The following is a 21,794-nucleotide window of genomic DNA, read 5'->3' as shown; positions in this document are numbered from 1 at the left end:
GGTTATCATATTTCTATAAACGGTTTTAAAATAAAAATATTTATGGTACATATAATTTGGATAATAAGATATTACGAATAAATTTTCTTTAGTGCACTTCTAGTACTAGTTTATTATTTTGCGACTGTGTCCATGCTTCTGCACAATTTAGAACCAAAGGTATTTTATCGGTCGGTTTAGGGCTATACATCCCTCAGCCTATGAAACTCATAACACCACCTTTTAACAAAAGTCAATATAATTGACAGTCACAATAATCCAACTTTCAGCATCCTAAAAATACAGCGTAATTTGATAAACACAAGCAGTTACAAAGACATCAGATCCATCGTATTATAAAGCCCCGTATTCAGTTATTCTTAGTGTGACTTAAAACTGTCCACAGATAAAATAGAATAAAGGTGCTGATTCATCAACGCAGACATCTGAATATCAATATATATTTTAACAAAAGTTATTCTTCATGTGACCTCCAGAATGTCACTTTTGATAGTGGTGGACCACAGTTTCTTCCTCACCCACAGAGCCATAATCTTGACAAAAGTAATTATAAGGCAGAGTCAGTTTCACAGCAAGTTTTTCTATTACGCAATGGTCCATTGGCACCGATATCGTAGTACTGAGGAGGTTACGGCTTAGTTGAAGCAGCTAGCTGATACGCTTTGTTTCTAGTTTAGATAATATCAATCTGGAGATCTGACAAGAGAAGTACATCTACATAAAATGTTTACTAGGTTGAAATTTATTTTTTGTAAGTTTTTTAATATACATAAAAAGCGATTTGAAAGCGATAAGAAAGCGATTGTTATGTCTTATTAATTATTTGATTATTAAAGTACAATATCAATTTCTAAGTGATTGTAATGACCTATTTCTTAAATTTTAGTTTCAAATCCATTCTGATTATTGCAAGGTTATTTTTTGGGTTAACTTCACAGCATTGTCTGTCACTTTCTCTTCTTAAATCATTTTCTTAGAAGGATATGAGCGATTTCATCCTTCAAATCTTCTGAGTTGTTTAGAATGATAATATATCTTCTCATATTTGATCTCATACGCATGTTTAAATGCAGTTCATCTGCTTTGCAATAATTTTGCAAAAATTGAAAATAAAATGCAATGATGAATGGCAGATAAGCAGGAGGCGTATCTGTGCAATTTTACATGCTGTTTTTGATGTTACCTTTTTCCTGTTGGTAAATTATCGATAAAAGGAAGTTTTTTATGTGGATGTCTGATGCAACAACAGCAAAGTGCGGCACTTTTTGAGCACGCATACCACTTTTTTAGGGTATGAAAATATATGGAACACCATTTATTTTGTTTAAGACTTTTATGCATTGTTAAATACGAGCAGAAGGCGAAATACACAAAAAATAAAAAAATTAAATATGCAAATGTAAACAAACAGGAAATAAAATAACTGAAAAAAGGAACTCAATTGCACCATGAAAAGTGTAAATACACATAACTGCAAGATACAAAATATGTTGCACCTTTCATTTGAGAATTGCACGCATTTGCCATAAATTCTACAATATCATTTGGTTTTTTGCATACTCATATCTATTGAAGTCCCTTAAGGTGCATTACAAATACACTTTAGATATGCCTGAATGCATAATTAGTCCATTAGATCTTTTCTTAAAGAAACTAAGTATAAATAAAAGACAATTGTGTATTCTCACAATGGGCCCGTACTTAAGTAACTCTGAGGAATGCAGAAATATGCTAATTGCAAACACGATTTATGGGCATTTGTGCAAATAAAAGATTTTTCTGTGTCTATTTATGCACACATTTAACAAATTATGTACCGGATTTTATGGAAGTAACTGGTCTTCTTAGTTATCATATGAGCTATTTTACTTTTTACTAAATAAAAGTATTTTTTGTTACAAATTCTGATAAGAATTGGCAGAAGGATTCACTGTTTATAGTTAAAATGTATTATTTTATGAAACGCATAATAATTTTAATCGAGCAACGATATTCATACCATAAAATGACTTTAGTAACTTAGAGAACTGTCTTCCTTTCATTCTTACAAAAATACTGAATATAATCGGATTGTAGCTGCAGTTGTAGTCTTTGAATTTTAATAATTAATTAATTTATTAATATTTCAATATTACATCAATCATAAAACTATTAACTATTGTGGGAAAAAATCACATGAATATCATTAATTTGTCATCTTGAATTTGTTGTATCTACCAAGGCATCAGTTTAAACAGCTCATATTTGCCAGCAATTTTTTTTCTTTCAGTAAAAGAAAATCTGTATATATACTCTAACCCTTGTGGCATTCAGTTATTTTTTAGATTTTTACAGTAGCTGCAGTAATAAAAAAAATTTCATATGGGAACAGATCTATTCAACATAATACGTTATTAAAACTATTTATTAACCTTAGAAAAGGTTATACCAGCGAGCCTGGGGAATCCCTTAAGACCTTTGGCTCATTGTGTTGCCCTGTAAAAGTTAGAAATTTAATTACCATTACTTTCTTACCCTTACTGTTGGTTTATGTAGTGGTCCCTTTTTGCAGTATGAAAAGTGTTAATAATTATTAATCGATTACAAATATTGATACATTTTTTCTCTCATAATTATTATTTATTTAGTCTTTATATTATAAGGATACTTTCCATAACTTCACAAACGTAAATTTGTTAAATATTGTAGCAATTTCTTGAGTTTTCCTGCTTTTTTACTAATGGCTAGCACTTATAAAGCTCTTACGACTTTAAGACCAAGTAGCTCTTGGTACTAAAAAATAAATTATAGATAACTTATGCATATTAAACAAAACAAACAGATGAATATCGAAAACAGATAAATTGTTCCTTCTCAAAATTAATGGAGGCCTTCATTCTATTTAATCGGAGATCTCTTAAAACAAATTCTTGACTGAAAACAGTATGAATTAGATTTGTTAACTTTATGTCACAATGGCTATAGACTAATAGACTAAATTGGTCATATGAAATTCTCAACAGTTCTATACTTAGAAATGAATGATACAACTAATAATGTCTATGTATATAATTGTCTATGTATTTGTGCTGGTCGTTGTCTAAATATAAATGTTGGGATAGTTTTATAAAAACAATAAAAGCAAATAGGACGTAAGAGTATATTCAGTTGTTTAAAAGCGTTTCCACAGATAGACAGTTAGACAGATAGACACTTTGTAATGAATAGTGGTTTTATAAGGTTAGCATTCTCTTTAGATATGTGAACTCTCAAATTATGACAAAATTGCCTGATGGAAATATTCAAATTGTGATAATGTTAGATGGTAAATACTAGGAGGCGCCAGAGATTTTCACTTTAAAAGATTTTATCATATCACAAAAGAGGTTAAAAGGCTCTTTGACTCAAAGGCTTAAAGCGTATAAATATCCTGCGTCGTCTTAATGAAATGAGAGTACAGGACCAAGTAGCGCTTGGTACAGTCATTAAGTTTGTCTACTAAATTAGCAATGATTGGCTAAAAAGTTTGAAATTATTATTCAGGAACCCACACTGAATTTGTAAAAAAAACAATAGAAAATTTAGACCTCATTTCGACTTAATTCCTTTTATCAGTAAACAATTGTTCTATATTTAATTTCCACACTAAAAATAGGTTTATGGAAAGTTGATACCACAGTTGATGATGATGAAAATCTTTTGTAAAATATTTGTATATAAATTTTTTTCATCCATTTGTTTAGAACTATTCATCCAATCGTATAATATATCTCAACTCAGTTTTTCTGCTGTTTTAAATTTCTATCCATTAATTTAATGCCTTACGTTTTCAAGAATTTTAACCCAGATTTTGATATATCAATTTTTTATTTAATTTATATATAACAGATAAAAATGGTTGACCACAAATGTTTACTAAGAGATTTTATTTAAATGCACACCTACTCGAGATTTTTTACCTATAAATCAAGCCCTCATTTAAATTCTTGTCTTTTGTTGGCTTGCGTTATTTCACTTTCAAAATAAATAATACAATAATTTAGCACATTTTTATTTATTTATTTACATTGGTTTCTTCTGTTGAAATATGGAAGTAATTTATTTATATTTTGCAATTTTTAACATTGCAAATTTAGCTCTTTGTGACTTTTTTTGTATTGATTTAAAATTTTGATATTTTTTGTTTGATTTATTGGGAGCTTTTGTGTGCGGCGTATTGGAAGCAGTTGAATGCAATAAATAATTGCGAAATGAAAGAAAGTTGTTTAAATAACGAAATTGTCTTATATGTTTTGTATAAATACATTTATCGCTAAAAAAATATAAATACAATGATTTTTACTTTTCATTTTAACGATACAATGAAAAATGTTTGACAAGCGCTCGAATTAGCCGCGTCAATGGCACGAAAATCGGCGCAGATCGGCGGTAATTTGCTATTGAATAATTACAATTTGTTTATATAAATTGTAATTTATTGACTTTACTACAGAGAGCTACCTATATATGGCAACAGCATTTATAAGCGATGCGACTACAAAGGCTAAAAAAAATCTTTTAAAATGCACAAGTAATAATGTGAATAAAATAATTATATCTTTACTCTGTAAACAACATTCTTTTAATAGGTTAGTTCTTTAGAATGAAATCATAACGTATGACTACTGTGCCGATTCCATATTTGAGGTTATCCAACGCTAGACATATGTAAATGGTGTTGGACACCATTTACCTCTTAACCATTGATTAACATATCATTATTTAGAAACTTAAATGTCGAGCAAGGCTATTTTTTTGACACTTCAGAAAATAGTAAGAAATCAGAAAATTCTTTGCTTTGAAGCATAGGTTTTGAGATTTTCTCTTACACTTTCACGTATATTCTGTAATATTATTTGTCCGTTTCTATGGAAGGCAGTATAGAATTGCAATACTCAATTTCTACTAAAAGAAGTTAATTTATGCCGTCTCTGGATTGGTCTGAATGCAATTACTTTAAAAAAAAATTATAAGGTATACACGTGTGAACTATTCCCTAACAAATCTCTACAGGTTTTCATAGCTGCAATATACCCATAAATTAGAATGCAGCTGGGTTATGTATCAACCGTTTCAAACTGCTATACTTGTCCGCTACTTATCAGAGCTGCTTTATATGCTTTAATTAATCTTTTTTTATTTATATTATTTATGCAGTATAAATTAAAACTCATCTATATGTTAAAGTAAGCAATTAATGTTGGTATCAGTATTACAAGACAAAAGAAAACATCTGTTGACAACTTCTTTAGCATATACCGATAGATAGACGTACTTCCAAAATACTTGGAAACCTTTATGGTACTTTAGATCTCAGAATACATATTTCAACGAATCAATTTTAAATTGTTAATGATTTTAAGGTTAGTATGTTTTTCTAAGTACTTGAGACAGTGAATAGTAGGCACTAAATACTTTTGAAAACGCAGGACTATAAATTTTATGCCGAGTTATACACGACCCTGAAGTTTATAGAGCTGGTATCACATTACTAACGGATTGGAGAAAAATCTTGTTGTTTTCGGTAAAAATTAATTATCATTAATCAATAGCATTAGTTCCCTAAAACTAATAAATAGTTATAGATTAAATGGATCCAACAGGTGTAAACTATAATAAGTGTTGGATTACTTGTGCATATTAAATAATAAAACAAACAGATGAGCGTCGAAAACAGATAAATTCTTTCTTGTCAAAAACAGTGAATAAAAGTTTTTACAAACCTCTTTTTTTATTGCCACTTTATCATACTTTATTTAGCCGGAGATGTGTTTTACAAAATTCTTGACAGAAAACAGTATGAATTCGATTTGCTAATGACTTTAAATCACAGTGACTATGGACTAATAGACCCTAATAAGCTAAGCTAATCAGATGGCATATTCTTAAAAATTTTGTACTTAGAAATGAATGATATATCTAAGAATTGCCTATCTGTAGAAAGCGATTCCACAGATAGACAATACACTTTGTAATGAAGAGTGGTTCTGTGAGGTTAGCATTCCATATAGACATGTGAAGTTACATATTGTGTCACATATTGTCTGATAGAAATATTCGAACTGTGATAATGTTAGACGAAAAATATTAGGAGACGTTAGAGATGTTGACCTTAAAAGATTTTATCATATCACAGAAAAAATTATAAGGTACTTCAACTTAAAGACCTTTAGAACATAAATATCCTGTGTCGCCTTAATAAAATGGGCAATAAAATAAAATGGGTCAGGTATTTCTGCTAGTTCACAGCATATACTTTTTACTAGAAAAATAATTTTTTTTTTAAATTAAACGTAAAGTTAAACATTTACTTTATTTATTTTAACAGAGAAACAGTATTTAGTTTTGGCTATACGTATTTTTGTAAAAATATTGGCTCAAAAAGATTAGGACTTCAGAATGTATAGCTGGATAATTAAAGAAACATAGAACGACTATTTTGTATTATTACATTTACTAGACACAGACTACCTAATTATGGATTAATCAAGTGACAAGATTTTTCACCATTTTCGAATACGATAAACTTTAGTCATATTGCCCTACTTAACATCTTATTTGTTTTCCCATTTCTCCCAGAGTGAAGTACCTGTTCCAAAATTATCCTTTTTTCTTCTTCATATTCTCCTTCATAATTAAGTGTAATGGATATAATTATATGGTTTTATATGTGCACCTGTATAGGTTTTACATCCGCTGTTGTAAAATAACGAGTTCAATTTTTTAGTCTGTTTAGTCTCATAATATCTTAGGTTGATAAACGATCACCCTTATTTAGCAGGTTCGTTTGGTTTATTTAGAGTGCAGCGATAGCGACATCCTTGTTGTTGAAATGAATGTGTTTACCATTCCATCTCCATAAGAATTACTTTTTAATGCATTTATTCTTAATTAAGTGATTAACTTAGTTTAACAAGACAGTTGATTTGGAGAGGAGTTGCAAAAAACTGAAATAATTACAACATAGACGATAAAAATGCATCACAAATGCTGGTGCCAATTACTTGGAATGGTGATTCATTTCGATTTATATTGTATTATCTACCTGTTAAATGTTTTTTGGGTTTACATTAAATTCTGCTCAAATTTGTTATTGAAGTAACAGTAAGAGGACATTATTCTTAAGGTAAGAACCAAATTTTTTAATAAAGAACAGTAGGGATCTTGAACACTTTCTAGGTTTGACGTAAAAAAAAAACAGGGTAAGATTGCGATAAAATGAATAATTAAAATTTGTTTATCCATTTCACACATATTAATATGTGCAATTCCAGTTTATCGTTCTGAGTATTTGATTTTATTTTCAATTAAAATAATTGACTTTAATTTATATTGTATGTAACGCACTATAGGAAGAAGCCTAAAGTGCTGTTAGTAAAACAGCAGTACTTGTTTACTTGAAGAATACAACCAAATGTACAGTAACTTCTTAATAGACAGTTAAGCGTTCATAAACACAATATCTTTTTATTGCGCGTTTGCATATTAGCACTGCCAGAGCACAAAAGACATGTTGGCCCATAGACGTGCTCGGTTTACATATTTCACTCTTGACTATAAAAGCATAAACGGAAATTGAAATGGTTGATATTACTGAAATTGGCGCTAAGCGTGTAGTGGACCACATACGGGAAGTACTTAGTTCTCTAGACGATATATACAGAAAATTCAAAAAACACATGCTGATTTTGTATAGTTGTTCAGTCGATAGAACTGTTGATATAGTTGCAAGGCAACCATATAGTAGCAGCAGTGACATTTGCAGGAAATGCAAAAAAGTAGGCATTAAGTAAATTCTGGAGTATTTTTTTGTTTCTATCTGGCTCTTTTGCAACCTTGAATAAAATTCTTTGAAGTAATCTTTTAAGCGACTAAATATCCTCTTTAATATCAGAGTGACCTATTTTGTGAAATTAACTGTGACATACACTGTTAATGCAATGTGTGCCGTCACTTATTCTGTTTAATAACTCTCATTTGATATAGTTACGGGTTTATCAAGTATGTGTTGGGTTTTATCCGGCAAACACTATCTAGCTTCCTATCTGATTCCAGAGGAGGATGAGTTTACGTTCCGGAGCCACTTATCAACTACAACGAACAAGTTCCGCTTACTACCCTTAATAGCGTTCATACAAGCCAATCTCATTGGTCAACAACAAAAACAATACCAATAACCTACACAGGTACTTATAATGTCTGGAGACTACCAGACATTATACGAGAACTACGGGATACCGGGTCTCAGTTAAAATTCCACTACGGTCTGATTTCAGAAAAAATTGTTTAAAATATAACCTTATTTTAGAGATAGAACATTAAGCTATCCCCAATTTCGCAAGAATGTCTACTACCAAATCTTTTATAAGTAAAGATCAAATCATATCTAGTACTATTAGGTCTATGCTTGTCTCACAATCTGGCAGATCAGCTTAACCAAACCTATACTGTTTTTAGCACATTAGGAAAATTCCATTGTAATAATTTACACCTAGAAAAAGCCTCGACTTAAAGAATCTCAAACCATAAGATAGGTATAATGTTTTACTTCCTCTTCCATTCTATCTATTTATGAAAATATTTTCTTAAAGTAATATTATGTATAATATTCAAAAATTCAAACAGTTTAAAGAACGTAGCAAAATACGTAATTTGTGGTACTTTATCACCACCAAGAGAATGGCTAAATCTCTTATCTGTCTGAGCTGTGATACAAAATTCAGAAGATTGCCTAAAACCGTACCACCAAACGTGCTTTAGTAAAACAGTCGAAACAAATGTCGTTTGTGAAATGCAGGCAAAAATGTATCTTTTTTCTTCGTTCTCATATAATTCTCTTTTCCAATTTTTTTAGGTTTTATTTTTTAGTGTTTTTTTTGCCATGAAAGTGCACGAATTCTTTAAATCGTAACCAAATAAATTCGCAAACATTTGCATTTAACAGAATGTTTGCTGCCCTGCACGTTGCTGATTTCATTTATTTTTTATTTTTATTTTTATTTTTAAGTTTTATTTTATTTTTATTTTATTTTCCTTAATGAATTTTTTCGTCATTTCCCCCAATTTTTTTATGTAATTCGTATGTTTAAAAGATTCACTATTTGCATTTAGTGAATTCATTTGTTTGCCTTTAATTACATTTTAGTCTTATTTGGCACAAGTACACTGCAAAAAATTTTATGGCTTCATTTAAAATAAATAAGTTGTTTCAATGGAAAGTTTTCTTCAGCAGCGCATGGCGTATTCTGTTTAAGTTCAATGTTGAGTAATGCGCTTTTTATGGAGAAATAAATTAAGTTTTAATACCTTCCTCGGTTTTATTGATAATTATAATTACAACGTGGTTTTAAATGTTAATTATGGGCCCCACCTGCACTTGTACTAAGCCAAATATCGCCTACGCGGTATTACTAATTTTAATGCCAGCGAATTGATGTCAGTACAATTGTTGTGTCACCATTTTAATATTTCATAAGCACAAATAAATATTTTTTTTTTTGTTTTTTATCGGTTTTTATCGGTTTTTAATTATCACTTGTATAAATAAATTTAACAAAAATTTCGAACTGTCACAAAAGTTTTATAGTTAAATTCACTGAAATTTATTTGTGGTTTGTTTGATATGCGGGAGTAATTAGTTGGCATTTATTTAAATACTCTTAATATCTATAGATACATATTTTATATAAGGTACGTATATGGATTAGGCATGGAAGTACCAGTATAACACTCACTGATACCTACATTCGTAAAAGGAATGCTTTGCGGTGGTATTCCCAAAGCCACGACAAAAAATTTACAATTTTTGTTAATACCACTTAAATTTCCCAGTTTTAGTATAATTACTAAATAAATTTCAAAATATCTGTTTTAATTAATATTATTATGAATAATAATTGTTTTTTCTGTTTGTCAACAAATGTGAATTTTATAAAAATAACACTTGTGAATACATGCGTTAAAACAAATATTCCTATATCCCCGGGGGCTGTATTTACAACTGACAAAAATTTATATTCAAATTTTTAAATGTCTTTATTTTTGTTTTATAAATACAAATTAATGACATTAATATAAACATATTTAAAATACATATTAGCAAACACAAGTATAAATACAATTCATAATACAAAACTTTGGTGAAATGTTAATATTTGTTTCTCAATTATATTATTATTTTTAATTCAATTAAATATCATTTTATTTTTTGCACTTATCTTGTATATTTTGTATATCCTTATATACAAAGGATATACCAGCTTCGAACTAACTGGTTCAATTCCTCGAGTTACTAAATGACTAAATACAAAGGGGCTCACAATAGATCAAGCTGGTCGTCGTGCATAAAAGTCTAAGCCTAACCCATTAACCATTACCATATTCCTATATATCCCGAAATTCTCTTCGCCATGATAATATATTTAATATGAACATAAATTGCTTCTATTTCCCGATATTATCTTAACTACAATGCAAACATATGTTCTAATAGAGTCAAATTCATTTAGAGAGACCTAAAAATACCTGAAACCGGTTTTACAATATATTTTGAAATCTACTATACTGGTATATGTTTAATCTAGAATATTAGGTTGTGCAGTAGTATCGTGCAGCACCATCTCTTCATCAATGGAAATAATATACTTTCGATACTATATTAATATTTCATTATTCATAATAACATCACCAAAACTTTATATAAATCTTCCCACTTTCAACATTTAAAAGACATTTCAAATGGAGTGCTAAGGCTACGAGATCGTCCTTGACATGTAGCACTATCACTTATTTTAAATTCGAAAATTATGCTGATTCAAATTGATTTTCTCGATCAATTCTCAATCAATTTTGCTGCGAACCAAATTTTTCTCAAAAGTTTTAAAAATTTAATTTCTGTCAATTTTATTATGTGAATATTATTCTTACATAAATAAACATTATTATTTGACAAACATTTTCCACATTGAAGTTTTCTTTCTATCGGGGACCGTTGTGTCATATATCCACCTTGAAGCAAGGTATCGAGCCATGCTTTTTTGTTATAACGAAAAGGAAAAAGAAAAGGATATGTTATGCAGACAATCCAATAATGATTTCAATTTCATATTTTTTGAAGTTAAATATATGTACACATACATATATAGAATATAGAATATATATAGAATATATAGAATATATGTATGTGTACTATAAAGAATATGGATATCTCAGCACATAGACAACGAAATAAATGTATATGTTTCTAACAGGAGCCAGTAATGACATTTGTTGGGGAATAGCACTGCTGTAATTTACTTATGAAATACAGACAGCCTGTATCAATTGTAATCGATTGTATTAGATTGTAAATCGATTAAAATTTATTATGTCACCTTTAAAGTAAAATCCATTGAGTGACGTACAACTATACCAACGCTTAACATAGTCCTCTATACATTCTTGTTGACTGATTAAAGTCTGGCCTTTTTTGATTGGAAACGGGCTTGACATAATGTTTACTTTTAAGGTTCCTAAATAGAAAAAAATAAGTAACAGAGCCATTTCAGATGCCTGTGGTGGGATCTGAATCTCTTTCGTTTGTTTTTATTTCACTTACAACACTTGCCCCGTGCCATCGCAGAACACCCAAAAGTAAAATTGCATAAACAGTTGTTTTAAATACACTGGATATCAAATCGTACTCAAATTTTTCATGGTAGCACAGTACAGTGCTACCAACTTAAACAAGTAATTGGTAGCGGTAGTTTTTAGCAGCGTTTTTATAATTTTAAAGTCTTTAGAGTTTATATTATCAGAGTGTCATAATAGAACTTCTTAATCACAATAAATATGAAAACGAAATATTGCAGTGTATCTTATGCCGCTGAAATTTTAACAGAAGGTGGAATCACATCATTTTTATGTTATCTCATAAATACAATTTAGCTGCAATTTAATTTCAATTCAATTTCCTTTTTACGATATCTTTACCTAACGTAAATGCACATCCCGTCCAACCAACCTAAGCCTGTAAGTATGTAAGCATGTAGATGAACTCATAAAATGTTGCAATATATCATCGTCCATAGTACCTCGTATATCGGCATATACAGAGTATCTGAGCGTGCAACGAATAAATCTGCCTAATCGCATGTGTTAAAATAAAATATGTATTTTTACATTTTTGTCATAAATAATCGAAATCATGACTACATTTTGATACGTGATTTAGCGAAAAACGTTTTTCATTTCTACTCTAAAATGTTTAAATTAAATTAAATTTTTTTAATATCTTTTGTATAAAATCATGAATTTTATACTCTGCTTAACGACCTCAGCCCCCGCCTTAGCCACTAAATTTTTTTTTGTGAATTCATTATGCGAATTATTCATATAACATCAGAAAACCATTCAACATACAAATTTCGATGGTTTCCTAATTAAACGAGCATTCATGAAAAATTATACACGAATCAATGTATTAAAAACTTATTTAGATTGATTTGCAAATAAATAAGCCACATTTCAGAGACTAGAATTGATTTTGTAAATAAACTTAATTTGGCTAATATCGCCTAGTGTTGCATTCGTGGTCACCATTTTTTCAGCAATTTTTTTAACCTAATAAAAGCAATTTGTCAATTTAATGAAACAACAATATTATTATTTATATTTATTATTTATATTTCATTTTGATATATCGACTATCGTCAATAGTTATTTTTGGATGCATTTAATGAAAATGACTAATTAATATATATCCCTGTAAGCGAAACACAAAAAGAGAAATATTATTATAGCAAATATGAAAATGAATCCTTATAAACTTCAAAATTTTATTTTAATATTTTTCGAAAATAATTTTAATATAAATCTGTAAACAAATCGAATGTATTTGATAACAATAAAAACACATTTTTATTTCAACTATTATTACAACAACGATAGAAAAGTTCTTCGTAAAATTATTGGTCGTCTGCGAGTTGGCGCCGACTACCACCATCTGAATGAACCCTTAGCTGTACAAAGTTTATCATGACATTAACATTACATTCATATCTAGAAGTTTGAGTTTCTAAACTTATCTATGTCTTTAGAATAGATGAGGATGCTCAAACCAGAAAGGTGTTTGCAACGAAATGAGGAAGAAGCCATGTGTCCGTTGGAGTTATCAAATTGAGAAAGTTTTTGATATATGAAACTAGAGAAGACGACTTCTTCTCTAGTTTCATATTTTGTTATAGCAAAATATGTAATTAAATGAGTAATTTATCATCATAAGTAGATAAATTATGCTATTATAATATTTATATTAATATATATAATAAATTGATTACTTTTGATTGAAATAGTAGAAATAGTGAAAGCTTAATGATATATTTGTAGTAGATTACTTATTGAAGAACAGTTCGAGACATCAAGACCAAGAAATACTGCAATTAATATTGTTTAAGATTTGTATTTAATATATAAAGTAAATGAAAAAATATTTGATTTTCAACTCCATTATCATTTTAATATACTTTTTCATTTTCTCTGAATGATTTCATAAAATGTCTAGTACACATTCTAGTCCTTTCTATAGTATTAAAATGAAGAAATTCATTTAAATTGTGTGGATGTTGTGTATAACATTTTACTTAATCTGTTATATTCAATCCATATTGTTTATACTAATAAATAATATAACTGAAATGAAAATGTAAAGTGCATAAACTAAAGCTTTATGGTTTTTGTGTTAAGATATAACTATTGGGGGCGTATAGTACAGGAACACATATATTCATATAGAAATCCTTTTAAAACTGCTAAAAACTCTCTTTTATATCAAATAAACATAAAATAAAAAATCAAATAAAATATTTTCATTAAATGACGAAACAAAAGACAAATTATAATAATAATAATAAATATTATATTAATAATATAATAAATATTATTATCACAATAAATATATATTGTGATTGTGACAATAATTTTGTTCCAGGTTTTATTAACCTAAATCATCAAACACCTTATTTGTTCTAGACTAGGACGAAAATAAACTATAATAATTATAATAGATTATTATTAACTAGAAGAGAACCATATATTGCCAGAGTTTCTTAACCAAGGTTACATTGACATAATAGTTCCACTCAGGGACGAAGTTTTAAGAGCGCTACTGATAGCACATGGTGCCACAATAGGACAATTTGGATTAAGTATATCGGCTATCAATTCAAGAAGTCAATAGCCAATATAATTTACCTATCTACCTATATTAACTAAAATATAAGAATTAAATATTACACTCATTTTACATTTTATTTTAAAAACATTTGCTTGAAATCACAGCAAAGGTATTTAGTCCACATTTTTCTTCGTATGCTCGATTTTCATCGATTATTACAGATTTTCGAAAAATATTTTTGACAAATTATATTTTCAAAAAAGATTTTGTTTTATTATTTATTTTATGAATTAAAAAAAGAGCTTTCATCTTTTTCAATTTATTTTTAATATTTATTGTTTTTATTTGTTGACACGAGTCTGTGTTTCATTCATTTCGAAAATATTTCTTTATTTAATTATTTTTATTTTTAATATTATTTTTATATGATAACGTAATCAGTTTAGTTGAAATGGGTTGAGTTTTATACAAAAATACAAAATTGCATTTGGGCGGTCAGCCAATTTTACGAACAGACGAAACGGAAGCCTATGAATTCAAATGATTGAGTGCACAGTTTTTGTGATGCAAAAATGCAGATAGTTTTGATTACGTATCTTCACGTGCCATACAACTAACTTATTTTGAGCATGGACAGAAATTGAAATTAAATGAGAACTTTTTTATAAATAAAATGAATTTATTAATAATTTTGAAAATTTAAAATAACATTTTTTGTTGGCTTTGATATCATTTTTTAGTTTTGATTAAAATTTAATGGAAAAATTTAAGACTGTTACATGTAATAATCTGCTGTGGAGAGAGTGGTACGCGTAAAACATTTCCTATAACAATAAATATCATAAATTTGGTTTAATATATTTTTTATGAAATATATATAAAAAAGTTTTAAAACAAAAAAAGTTATTTTAAGCTTTAAACCTCAATGTCATTTGTCAATTGATACCAAGATAAAAAATATAATAAAAATGAAAGCTGATTTTGCCAAACATTAATATCTTCTATGCAGATAGTTTTGATACAGTTCATTTGATTTTAATGGAATTTTTTTAATTTAGATGACATATATAAAACCATATCTAAAAAATTTTTTTAAATGTACTGGCTATCAAGCGCTTCTACTTGAAACCACTCTTCTCCTATTTGTACTTAATATCCTTCTCACCCATCATTTATATATGATTTACTTATTTTAATTTAGTTTTTTATTCAATTCATTTATTTATGATAAATTTTTAAATTAAACTTAGTTCATGGAGTTATTTCGTATGGGCGCTGAGTAGTAGGATCAAATAATTCTCTTCATATTTAAACATGTGTGTGATTTTCCAGAATTCAAAAAAGTCCATCACATAATCTCATGCAGAAAGCTTTGTTTACTAACGTGTAAATTATCTGCAAAAGGACATTGCTAAAACTATTCGTCGTGTCATAGTCTCTATTTCTGTGTTGTATATATATCTAAAAAAATGGAATATATCTCCTGTTCCAGATAATGTGAAAGAAATAAATATGTGTTAACAAACTCAAGTCTTGTATCGTTTTTCCAAAAGTATGTAAAGTTATTATATATTGGTTTAAAAAGGCTGGAGAGTCTCCATTAAACTTACTCATGCTGATGTTAATATATAGAATTTTATATCGTTAAAGAAAAACTCTGACCAGTTATGTAGCCATAAATATCGAAGGATATTTTCTAATAATGTGTAAATAATAATTAAATATGTATATAAATATACTTCTTCAATTAATTTGAAAGGATTGTCTTCAGACTTTTAAGCCCATTTCCCATTTTAGTAAAGTATCTGGCCTGATCAAATATTTTTTAATGATTATTATAAACTATTATTATAATTATTATGTTATGTTGGTGTACAGATTTATTCTATAAGTTCGTTAGGATTTCATCAATTCACTCTGTATCAATAGATATTATATACCTCCAATAATATAATTATTATTATAGGAAAACTGTTTACATAATTCTTTTTTTAAAGGCAAAAATCTAATTTTCTTCAAAAACAAATTGATGTAGCAATAAGTCCCGCTAAATCTAGAGTAATAGTTATTACGTATAGTGTTATGTATTATATAGAAATCCGTAAATTATATAACAGATATTGTTTTCATATCATTTACATATCTTCTCATTTTTAGATGCATTGTTTGTAGTATTTTTAAATATTTTTCACTAAAATATTAAATAAAAATTACTTTAAACGAAAATTATAGTAAAGTTCTTATAATTGTTTACTAAAATAATTTTGAAAAAATATTTAAAATATATACAGCATAAAATAAAAATTAAATCACTCTTAAAAGTTGGCATTGCAAAGTATATTTGCTTCCTTGTTGCTATTTTCAATGATCAATAAAGCACATCAGGGTATGGGTTTTGTTTGACAAATGGCTTTAATTGTTTAACATTTACCGAACTAATTGCAATGGTGTAAACGTACTGTAATTAAATAATAATTTTTAATTGAATTTATAAAAGTGCTTTATAAAAGCCATTTTTTTAATCCAAAAAATAATTTCATGTTCCATTCATTTTAAAAATATTTCTTCATTTATTTTCTATTTTAATAGTTTCTTATAAGATAACGTTAACAGTTTAATTTAAATGGGTTGAGATTAATACAAAACTTAATTCTTAATTCTTTTTTATAAATGCAATATTTTTGCAAGTTCTAAATATGTAATTAGAACGTATTCTAAGCCAGTAAATAATTTTCCATAATTATAATTCTCAATATATTCAATTACAGTACTAGTACAGTACTACTATAGGAAATAAAAACGAGCCCAACCATTTTCTGGAAGTAAAAGTGCAAAAGTTGGAATAATAAAAAGTATGATGGACTAATAAAACATATATATATATTTGTTATTGATATTTGTTGTGATTTCCAAAAAAACATATAATTTTAAAATAACCAAATAATTATTAAATTGGAGGAATATTTTTTGTAATCATATAATCCTTGTTATATATACCAAATATCTTATTGTTGATTAATCTTGTATACCTTCGATAACAGGATTATTAACTAAAAACTAATATATATATTTAATCCTTAAACTCCTAGGAGGAGCATAGGGCCACATGAAACTAATAATAATAATAAAAAAAACTAATATAGATTCAAGGAATCATCTGTTGTTTATAAAAAAATTTAATATATAAAATAAATTTCCTTTTATAACACAAAAATAACGTTAGTTGAAAAATTTAATATAATCACTTTTTATAAATAATATTAATTTAAATATATATCTATATTTGATCTGCACAGTTTATTTAAAAAAAAATGATTAAAAAAGCTGTTATACAATTTAAAATTTTCTTAAACACGAACGATCAACTTATTATATAGATGATTACTTAAGTCGATCTTTTCATATGTTTTTAATTAGTAACTTTCTTTTATATAAACTTTGTTGTGTAATAACTTATGAATTATTATTTCAAAAATATTTCTGTTATTTTTATCACAAAATTTACCACAACTTCAAAAATGTAGATGGATTAACGTTAGGTTGTGATTATCAGCATTTCAGAGACTTCACAATTAAATTAATAATTTAACAAATAAATATTATTCATAAAATTCATATGAAAAAATTCAGTTCCACACCACGAAAATATTTTAGATAAACTAAATGTAATTGCTCACAAATTCAATGTCAATGATGCATCGATATGTGCAATGAATGCAACTTATTTTTAGCAAAAAGAGTTGCCAGGTTTTGGATTTAAATAAATCTGATAAATTTGATAATAAAATGAACTCAATAGATCAATTGTTATTGTTCTCAATTTGGTTCAGTAGTATGACCTAAACATTCGATTTGTTATGCACCAATATTAAAACCAATATTACATTGTATACAAATAATAATTCGCATACATAATATATATGTATAATTACCACAACAAAGGTGAGCGACTCAATCCGCTGATGCGTAGATTTTGGCGATTGACTGTAATAAACCGGGTCACACTTATGGTTCTTTCGGGTTGTTTGTCTGAATTGCCTGAAGATCTCTATTAAAGAAAGCAAATCATGTGAAATCATATGTACTGCAGAAAAGATAGTGGTAAGATCCATATTTACTAACATCATGAGTATATAAAGGATATAAACTTAAGTAAAACATCATACATAGTGTTGTTATCTCTTCAGTTAAAACAACATTTTTATTTTTTAGGTAATTGAATATAAAACATTCGGTATTTATTATCAGAAATAGTACCTATATATGTTTCTCGTTGTGACTACGAGTCCATCAAAACAATGGCAAAATTGTTCCAAATGTAATTAGAATTGCTTCTCCAAACATCGTATTTTCGATTCAGGCTCCCAATGACTGCTATTTTCTTACATATATATATAGGCTATGAAATAAGTACATAGTTACTAAGAATTTTTGTTTGCTTAATTTCTAATAAGTGAGGTCTCAGTTAGAAAAATTACAAGGTATGTATCCATTGCTGTTAAATTTAATTCGCGGTCCACTTTTTACCATCTCGCAGATCTACTAGATTAACTGATATTCTATATATTGGGTTTAGCTTAATTTCATTCAAATTTTGTTTAGATTTAGATAAGCAATCACACAGATACTTTATCCCACTAGGTCAGTACCCAGTTTCTAAGACCGACAAATAGGTTTTAGTTGGGTTAAACCAGGCTTCGGTTTTATTGTACATGTTGTTTTTAATACTGCTGAATGAGGTGCTTAAGTTAGAAACTATTGGAATTCTATATGACTTAGATTGCGCAGACATTTTTTTTATTTTTTAGTACATACGAGCATATTTAGTGAAAAATACGCTGCTTAAAATAGAACATTGCTAAAATCGTGCTGAATATTAATATAAGAATCACTAACTTAATGCGCCTAGCACCTAAATAATTTCTTCTAATTTTAAAGATGTCGGCGCTCTTTTGTATATTCAAAGCTTAGTTACTCCAGACTGTAGATCTCAATAAGACATTACCAAAAAAAATTTATAAAGTACGAGACGTTTTCTATACATTAAATAGGGAATAACAGCCCTAAACCATATTAACGAGGATATAAATAGCTACTTAGCATGGTAAACATGATATGGCAACAATATTCTTAAAATGACACACCTAGGCTCATCGAGACTTAAAAGATCTCAAAATATTTAGATTAGAATGATTTATAGTAATAAAGTAAACAAATGTCTACTTATTTGAAATTGAAATCCTTAGGATAAAATGAACGTGAATTCATTATGTATTAAAAAAACATAGACAGGATATTGTAAGAACATCCGCAGGATCCTTCGAGTGCTGGACTCCCATGAAAATCTCGAAAAACTGCGATGAATGTAATTTTATCTAGCTTGTAACCATATAAATATTATTGTTGGGGAAAATAGTAGATGGAGAGAATTGGATAACGTCATATATTTAAGTTAAAATATAAATTAATACATGTATTGTGTAACATGTAAATAACTATTATATAAATAAAGAATTTTATTTGAAAGAGCCATAGCTTGATTTGATAATTTACATAAATATTATTTACAAACGGAAAAATATAATAACAAATATAACTCATCTTTTTCATATTACTCATATATCTTAATTACTATACTCTTATATCATGTAGTATTTGAGATTAGATAATATAAAATAAAAATTATTATACAATTTTTAAGCAATAAATATTTAATTATAATTCTTTATAATTAATTATTTAGAAACTTTCATAAATTATTGTTATGTATTAGTTTTTATTTATTACAGCAAATAATATGTAATTAAATCCAAACTACTTATTTCTTTACTGTGTCTTTTTTGCATTGTACACATCAGTGCAAAAATTTTTATATTAATAATATATTGTAAAAAATAATTAATATGAAGAGATATATTTGTAAATTTATATTTTTTTTTCAATAATTTAGAATATTTAAAAGAGATTAACCACAGATATGATTACCATTTATTTTGTTCAGTTTTTAGTTTTAATAATAACATTTAATACCACTACTCAGGATGTTAGTTTGCAATGAAATCATAAATTAAATTCAGGGTTACTTTTTGAAGGTTCTTTGCATAAAAACATTTAAATCAAAAATATACATATTATAGTTTGACTTATAAATATTAAAATTTAATTAATAAAATAAGCTTATGAAACGTTGAGACGGTAGCGGTTGATGGTGTAAGAGCCCTTAACATCATACAATAATTTTTTAATGGAATATGTAATTCAAATAAGATCTTAGTTGCACTACCTAGCAAATATCATTTATATTAAAATAATACACATATATGTATATAAAAATATATTAAATTTTTCAATGTATTATGTATAATATATTTATTTCTTCGTAAACTAATTGTAATTAAACATACACAAGATTTTATATAAAGCAAAGTAGCTATCTCGCTATGTATGTATATTATTAAAATATTTATGTGCAATATTATATTACATATTTTATATATTTCAATATATAATTCATAATTTATTTTTTATGTACATCAATATATGTTAAAAAGTATTTATATATTGATATTTTACAGAGTTTTTAAAAAGTAGTGAACTACAACAACAAATTTCTTTTTTTATATTATTTTGATTAATTGAATTACAGATGTTTCGAGTATTGGCAAATTATTAGTGGAATTTTTGAAAATATTTCTTATATTAAATTATTCGTAAATAATTTTTTGGGACTCCAAGTACCAAGGGTTGAACTCGTGCCCTGCCCAATTTGAAACTCAGAGTCATTATCCAACTGACCAACTGAGGTCACACTTGTATCTTCGAATTTGGAGTTTTGTTAATTTGGTGAGAGGAGTCAGCAAGACTCCTCTCTACACTAGAAAATTCTCTATTAAACACAAAAGTTTTTGTTAAGTAACTTTAAAATCAAATATAATATTAATATTTAATTTATATAAAATTTATATTATTTTTATGATTTTTATAGTATTTTATATTATATTTATATATTTTATATTTTTACTATATTTATTTCATAATAAATTTTATATTAATTTATACTTTTATATTATTTTATATTATTATTTTTACTATATTTATCTTGTATTGCACATTATTTATATAAATATTATGATTTTCATTATGATAAAAAAAAATATTTCGAATTTTGTTTTAGTCACTACCGTAATATCTGATGTTGAAATCATAGGTAATATTAATATTTAATTTTTATAAGATATATATTATTTTTATGATTTTTATGTTATTTTATATTATTAATTAATAATTTGTATATTATTCTTATTATATTAATTTTATATTGTTTATTGTTTATATACATATTATTATTGTATACTATAATAAATATATGTATATATGTACGCGCATTAAGTGCACAGTAAAACTCATCTAAATATTCGACATAATCGCATTAGTTAATGCGCCCCTGAAAATGTGTATATATACATATAAAAGCTTGTGGACTTGAATATAATTCCCATAAAATTTAAAATTACAATTTATCTGTTTTTTCTCTCAGTTTTTGACAGCAGTAAATTTTAATTAAATTAGTTACCAGGCATTCACTTCGCAAATGATTTATGACAAAACAACACTTTAAAGCTAC

The 21,794-nt window shown here is 27.1% G+C and overlaps 1 protein-coding gene across 1 annotated transcript in view; it reads right to left on the bottom strand.

Moving 5' to 3' along the window:
- LOC119679305 (mpv17-like protein) overlaps positions 1-17,800 on the bottom strand; it is a 479,294-nt gene extending 461,494 nt beyond the window's left edge. Inside the window, exon 1 of the mRNA XM_038091573.1 lies at positions 17,676-17,800. The gene's annotated coding sequence lies outside the window, so the exon portion shown is untranslated. The remainder of the gene's footprint in view (positions 1-17,675) is intronic.
- Between the last annotated feature and the right edge of the window lie 3,994 nt (positions 17,801-21,794).

Source organism: Teleopsis dalmanni, chromosome 2 (genome assembly GCF_002237135.1).
Source record: "Teleopsis dalmanni isolate 2A chromosome 2, ASM223713v2, whole genome shotgun sequence".
In the NCBI taxonomy this organism is placed as follows: Eukaryota; Metazoa; Arthropoda; class Insecta; order Diptera; family Diopsidae; genus Teleopsis; species Teleopsis dalmanni.
The sequence above is the reverse complement of the archived record's forward strand: the minus strand, read 5'-3'. Positions and strand labels throughout refer to the sequence as shown.